The following is a 7830-nucleotide window of genomic DNA, read 5'->3' on the forward strand; positions in this document are numbered from 1 at the left end:
TACTGAAATAGCTCATTACTCCACTTAGAAAATATACAGATGGGAGAATAGAGACAAACTTTATGGGGCTGACTTAATTTCAAGTAGGTAGCCCAGTGGAAAAAATCCACCTGCCAGTGCAGGAGACATGGGTTCAATCCCTGGGTTGGAGAGAGCCCCAGGAAAAGGAAATGGCAGCTCATTCCAGTACTCTTGCCTGGGAAATCCCATGGACAGAATAGTGAGGTGGGTTACAGTCCATGGGGTCGCAAAGAGTCACATGACTGAGCACATGTACATGCACCGTTTTTTGTTTTTTTTTTTAATACTTATACAGTAAAGAGGTTCAAATAAGGACTGAGAAAGTTACAGCTGAGACTCTGGCTGTTGTTTGGTTGCTAAGTCATATCCCACTCTGTAACACCATGGACTGTGGCATGCCAGGCTTCCCTGCCCTTCATTATCTCATGGAGTTTGCTCAAATCATGTCCGTTGAGTAAATGATGCCATCCAACCATCTCATTCTCTGTTGCTCCCTTCTCCCGCCTTCAGTCTTTTCCAGCATCAAGGTCTTTTCCAATGAGTCAGCTCTTCACATCATGTGGCCAAAGTATTGGAGCTTCAGCATCAGTCCTTCTAATGAATATTCAGGGTTGGTTTCCTTTAGGATTGACTAGTTTGACCTCACTGTCCAAGAGACTCACAAGAGTCTTCTCCAACACCACAGTTCAAAAGCATTGTTTCTTTAGCACTCAGCCTTCTTTATGGTTCAACTCTCACATCTATACATAACTACCGGAAAAACCATAGCCTTGACTAGATGGACCTTTGTCCACAAAGTAATGTCTCTGCTTTCTAATATGCTGTCTTGGTGTGTCATAACTTTATTACCAATGAACAAGCGTCTTAATTTCATGGCTACAGTCACTGTCCAGAGTGACTTTGAAACCCAAGAAAATAAAAGTGTCACTGTTTCCATTGTTTCCCCATGTATTTGCCATGAAGCTGTGGGACTAGATGCCATAATCTTAGTTATTTGAATTAAGTTATTTGAGTTAAGCCAGCCTTTTCACTCACCTCTTTCATCTTCATCAGGAGGCTCTTTAGTTTCTCTTCACTTTCTGCCATTGAATTGGTATTATCTACATATCTGAGGTTGTTGATATTGCTCCCAGAAATCTTAATGCTAGCTTGTGATTCATCCAGCCTGGCACTGCACATGATGTACTCTGCGTGTAAGTTAATAAGTAGAGTAGCAATATACAACCTAATGTACTCCTTTCCCAATTTTGAACCAGTTGGATGTTCCATGTCCAGTTCTGTTGCTTCTTGACCTGCCTACAGATTTCTCAGGAGGCAGGTCAGGTGGTCTGGTATTCCCATATCTTGAAGAATTTTCCATGGTTTGTTGTGATCCACACAAAGGCTTTGGCATAGTCAATGAAACGGAAGTAGATGTTTTTCTGAAATTCTACTGCTTTTTCTATGATCCAACAGTTGTTGACAGTTTGATCTCTGGTTCTTCCGCCTTTTTTAAAGCCAGTTTGTACATCTGGAAGTTTTCGTTTCACATACTGTTGAAGCCTAGCTTGAAGGATTTTGAGCATTATCTTCCTTGAATGTGAAATGAGTGCAATTGTATGGTAGTTTGAACAATCTCTGGCATTGCCCTTCTTTGAGATTGTAATGAAAACTGACCTTTTCCAGTCCTGTGGCCACTGCTGAGTTTTCCAGATTTACTGACATATTGAGTACATATTGAGTACAACACTTTAAGAGCAATATCTTAGGATTTGAAATAACTCAGCTGGAATTCAGTCACCCACACTAGCTTTGTTGGTAGTAATGCCCACTTGACTTCACATTCCAGGATGTCCGGCTCTAGATTTGTAGCCACACAATAGCGGTTATCTGGATCATTAAGACCTTTTTTGTACACTTTGGTATATTCGTGCCACCTCGTCTTAATCTCTTCTGCTTCTGTTAGGTCCTTAGCATTTCTACCTTTATCATGCCCCATCTTTGCATGAAATATTCCCTTGGTATCTCAAATTTTCTTGAGATCTCTCATCTTTCCCATTCTATTGTTTTCTTCTGTTTCTTTGCATTGTTCACTTAAGAAGGCGTTCTTATTTTTTTTTTGTTTTGTTTTGTAGTCTTGTTTATTTTCTTTCATTTTTTTTAAAAATTTTATTTTATTTTTAAACTTTACAATATTGTATTGGTTTTGCCAAATATCGAAATGAATCCACCACAGGTATACATGTGTTCCCCATCCTGAACCCTCCTCCCTCCTCCCTCCCCCTACCATCCCTCTGGGTCGTCCCAGTGCACCAGCCCCGAGCATCCAGTATCGTGCATTGAACCTGGACTGGCGACTCGTTTCATACATGATAGTATACATGTTTCAATGCCATTCTCCCAAATCTTCCCACCCTCTCCCTCTCGCACAGAGTCCATAAGTCTGTTCTATACATCAGTGTCTCTTTTGCTGTCTTGTACACAGGGTTATTGTTACCATCTTTCTGAATTCCATATATATGTGTTAGTATACTGTATTGGTGTTTTTCTTTCTGGCTTACTTCACTCTGTATAATAGGCTCCAGTTTCATCCATCTCATTAGAACGGATTCAAATGAATTCTTTTTAATGACTGATTTCTTATCTCTTATTGCTATTCTCTGGAACTCTGCGTTCAGTTGGGTCTATCTTTCCCTTTCTCCTTTGCCTTTCACATCTTTTCTCAGCTATTTTTAGTGCTTACTCAGACAACCATTTTGTTTTCTTGCATTTCTTTTTCTTGGGATGGTTCTGGTCACCACCTCCTGTACAATATTACTCACCTCTATCCATAGTTCTTCAGGCAGTCTTTCAGATCTAATCCCTTGAATCTTTTTGTCACTTCCCCCGTATAATTATAAAGGATTTGATGTGGGTCATACCTGAATGGCTTAGTGGATTTCCGTATGTTCTTTATTTAAGTCTGAATTTTGCAATAAAGAGTTTATGATCTGAGCCACAGTCAGTACCAGGCCTTGTTTTTGCCCACTGTATAGAACATTTCCATCTTCAGCTGCAAAGAATATAATCGATGTGATTTCAATATTGACCCATCTGGTGATGTCCATGTGTAGAGTCGTCTCTTGTGTTGTTTGAAGAGGGTGTTTGCTATGACCTGTGCATTCTCTGGGCAGAACTCCTGTTAGCCTTTGCCCTGCTTCATTTTGTACTCCAAGGCCAAACTTGCCTGTTACTCCAGGTATCCCTTGACTGTCTACTTTTGCATTTCAATTGCCTATGATGAAAAGAACATCTTCTTTGGGTGTTAGTTCTAGAAGGTCTTGTAGGTCTTCATAGAACCATTTGACTTCAGCTTCTTCAGCATTAGTTGTTGGGGCATAGACTTGGATTACTATATTTGAATGGTTTGCCTTGGAAATGAACCAAGATCATGCTGTTGTTTTTGAGATTGTACCCAAGTAATGCATTTCAGACTCTTTTTAACTATGAGATCTACTTCATCCCTTTTAAGGGATTCTTGCCAACAGTAGTAAATGTAATGTTCGTCTGAATTAAATTAGCCCATTCCCATCCATTTTAGTTCACTGATTCCTAAAATGTCGATGTTCACTCTTGTCATCTGCTTGACCACGTCCAGTTTACCTTGATTCATGGCCCTAACATTCCAGGTTCCTATGCAATAATCTTTTTTACAGCATTGGACTTTACTTTTTCTTTTCATCAGACTTTATTTTCACCAGACAGACAGGGCATCTTTTCTGCTTTGGCTCAGCCTCTTCATGCTTTCTGGAGCTATTTATCTGCTCCTCCCAGTAGCATAGTAGACACCTACGGACCTGGGGGGTCACTTTCCAACCCTCCTCCAACGTGTATGTGTGTGTGTTTAATAAGTCTGTTCTTAACTCTCAAACAACAATTTTGAGGCTGTACCTAAAGCTATGCTGTTTAGTTGTAAGGTATCTAAGGGAATTCTTTTATCATGTACTTTCATTCCCTAAAACTCTTGGAACACAGGGGTCTGAACTAAGAGTAGAGTGACACCTACTGTTGAAAATGGTGCTAAATATTTTTAAACAACTTATGTTCTAATTATCTTTTCATACTAGATAACTTTTACTGTGAATTGTGCTTGATCTTACTTATTGCTCTGGAATGTAAGTGCCTTTTTTTTTTTTCTTCTATTCATATGTGAAGGAATTGTCTCAGAGGTGAAGTTAATCCGGATGTATGGGGCCAGACTTTTAACTTTAGAAACCATGATTGTGGCCACTACATGCACACACTGCAGACTTGCATCTTCTATAAAATCTCAGAAAATGCTTCTCAGAATTTCCCCCTTATGCACAATTTTTTGAGAAGACAGATGCTTTGAAAGGAGAGAAAAAGTTCTAAGCCAGTAGCCATCAGAAAGAAAGACTCATTAATAGGCACTTCAGTACAAATGAATTTTTATATGATTTACTGACCAGACTTCTTTTAAGATTACCTGAATTAAGCTGTCTTTTTTTAGCACTTGATGTGGGATAGAAACAAATAAATATGAAGACTAGAGTACAAAAACAATATGTAGATCTGTCTAGAAAACAAGGGATTCTCTGTTTCTTAGATTATTTTTAATTTTGCTGAAGTAGTAATTTGAAAGCTTAAAGTTAATATCATAATTAAAATGAGAGTGTAGGATATGCTTAGTATCTATAATATTATAATTAATTAATATTTTGAGCTTCCCTAGTAGGTCAGTGATAAAGAATCTGCCTCCAACACAGGAAACCCAGGTTTAATTCCTGGGTAGGGAAGATCCCCTGGAGGAGGACAGGGCAACCCACTCCAGTATTCTTGCCTGGATAATCCCATGGACAGAGGAGCCTGGTGAGCTATAGTCCATAGGGTTGCAAAGAGTCAGACACCACTGAAGTGACTGAGCATGCACACAATTAGTATTTTACTCTCTTGTATATAATCTGGCTAAAGACATTTTAACCTTTGGAAAAGCTTGGATCTGCAATACTTAAAGAAATTCCTATCTCAACTTCTAACTCCTAAACTCACATAAAGCCTAGAGCTTTTAAATTTCCCAAGTTGGAGAAATACTCTGTTCAAAGTCTTCATGTGTGAATGCACAGAGGGCTGTATGTTTGTCTCTGAGGATTTAGTCCCAATCTATTCTTTGAAAAGATTAAAATCTTCCAGTTAATGTTCAGAAGAGTGAGCTATGCCTTTGGTCAAATAGATGCTGTGGCAAGTGATTGTCAAATGCTGACATTCTCCCATAAAATCACCAGATTGTGGTAAAATGTCGTAGGACGCACTGAGTACTGTTGTGCTCCCCATGTTGAAAGGAAGAGGATGTAAGAGGGTAGAACCCACTATACAAAAACCCACTACTTTCAAACTATTGAAAAAATAAAAGGGTGGAGTTCACTGTGCAATTGGAGGCTCAGAGCCTAGGCTATTGCTCACAGGAGAATGAACCCAGTACCAGGCAGGACTGAGCTGTGGCCTTGTCCCTTTGCTCCAAGTAACTGATCCACTTGCTGGAAAACCTTTCCCTCTCCTGCTACTATACACCAATTTCCTCATCCTGAAATGAGGATGATAACGTTTCATAGGGAGTTTGTGAGAATTGATTAAAATGTTACATGTGAGGTACGTGTTGCTGTGTGCAATAAATGTTAGCTATTGTGTTATAAGTTCCCTTCTAATTGAACCAGCTCCAGCCCCCACTCCCTCACTGAGGTCTTGTGCTGCTTCAGGGAACAGCAGCCTCCAACCCTCCTCCCTCCTCCCCATTCTGGATCACTAACCTCTGTCTGTCATGCTTCAGCACATTCTGCCTTGGGTTGCTACCTCTTTTAATCCAAAGATTTCTATGTACTTTCATTCTCCTGTAACATTGTTCTTGCTAATCTCTTTCTGAGCCTTTAAGAGGTTCAGTGAGGGTTATTAATAAGGTCAAAGTCATGCAGGTCATGAGTGACTGTGGAGCTGGGACCTTGCTATTCTCCATCTTTCCTCCCATATCCTCTGTACACCTGGCATGATACCTTGTACATGATAGGAGATCAAGAAATGTTCTATTAATTAAAAAAAGTGGAGACTATTGTAATAGGAACTTATAGGATTTGCCAATTATATTGCCATTTAAACAATTCAGAGTGTTTTAAGTAATAAGAGCCAATAGTGGGGGTGCAGGAGGGGAACGAGGGATGTTTGAAGTGCATGACACCAGAGCTAGGTGTGGGGCTGCTTGGGCCAGCTGAAGTCTTTGTGCTAATTCTTCAGGATCCTAAAGTTTGATATCACTGGTACAAATTCTCATGGAATATGCAGTTTGATGTGCTCTTTTAGGGAACAAGTTACAGATTAGAGGGCATATGTATTTAACTTGACAAAAAACCCTACCTAACTAAGATCATGGCATCTGGTCCCATCACTTCATGGGAAATAGATGGGGAAACAGTGGAAACAGTGTCAGACTTTATTTTGGGGGGCTCCAAAAATCACTACAGATGGTGATTGCAGCCATGAAATTAAAAGATGCTTACTCCTTGGAAGGAAAGTTATGACCAACCTAGATAGCATATTCAAAAACAGAGACATTACTTTGCCAACAAAGTTCCGTCTAGTCAAGACTATGGTTTTTCCAGTAGTCATATATGGATATGAGAGTTGGACTGTGAAGAAAGCTGAGCGCCAAAGAATTGATGCTTTTGAACTGTGGTGTTGGAGAAGACTCTTGAGAGTCCCTTGGACTGCAAGGAGATCCAACCAGTCCATTCTAAAGGAGATCAGTCCTGGATGTTCTTTGGAAGGAATGATGCTAAAGCTGAAATTCCAGTACTTTGGCCACCTCATGTGAAGAGTTGACTCATTGGAAAAGACTCTGATGCTGGGAGGGATTGGGGGCCGGAGGCGAAGGGGATGACAGAGGATAAGATGGCTGGATGGCATCACCAACTCGATGGACATGAGTTTGAGTGAACTCCGGGAGTTGGTGATGGACAGGCAGGCCTGGCATGCTGCAATTCATGGGGTCGCAAAGAGTCGGACACGACCAAGTGACTGAACTGAACTGAACAAGAAAAATGTAGGGGGGTGGCCCCAAGATCGCAGAGGAATAGGATGGGGAGACCACTTTCTCCCCCACAAATTTATCAAAAGATAAGTTGAATGTTGAGCAACTTCCACAAAATGACTTCTGAACACTGGCAGAGGACACCTGGTACCCAAAAAGGAAGCCCAATCTCTTCAAAAGGAGGTGGGAAAAAATATAAAAGATGAAAATAGAGACAAAAGATTTAAGGGTGGACACCCATCCTGGGGAGGGAGCTGTGAAGGAGAAGTTTCCACACAGTAGGAAATCCTCTTACAGGCGTGTCTGTGGGGAGTTTGGAAATCTCAGAGGGCAACATAACTTGGAGGAAAACAAAAACCAAAAAACCCACAGAATATGCACCTAACCACAACCACTAGTGAAGTCAGAGAAGTGACACTGATGCTCGCATCCACTACCAGCAAGTAGGGACTGGGCAGGAAGGCACAGGCTTCATCATTGGTCCTTAGCTTAAAGACCGGGCCCGAATGCCCTGAGGGCTATCTGAGGAAGCTAATGTGAGATAGCAACCCAAACTGTGGGATCGCCACAGAGACAGAAAAAGAAGACCTTTCTAAGAAAGGCTGTCATGTTGCACAGTGACCCCTGGCACACTCACAGAACAAAGGAGTGAGCAAATACCCAAGGAGAGCAAGCTGGCTGCCATAGAGGGAGGGTCCTCCCTCCCTGGAGGCAGAAAGGCAGGCGTGTGACAGCCAGAGCCGGAAAGCAAGAGG

This window comes from Bos javanicus, chromosome 17 (genome assembly GCF_032452875.1).
Source record: "Bos javanicus breed banteng chromosome 17, ARS-OSU_banteng_1.0, whole genome shotgun sequence".
In the NCBI taxonomy this organism is placed as follows: domain Eukaryota; kingdom Metazoa; phylum Chordata; class Mammalia; order Artiodactyla; family Bovidae; genus Bos; species Bos javanicus.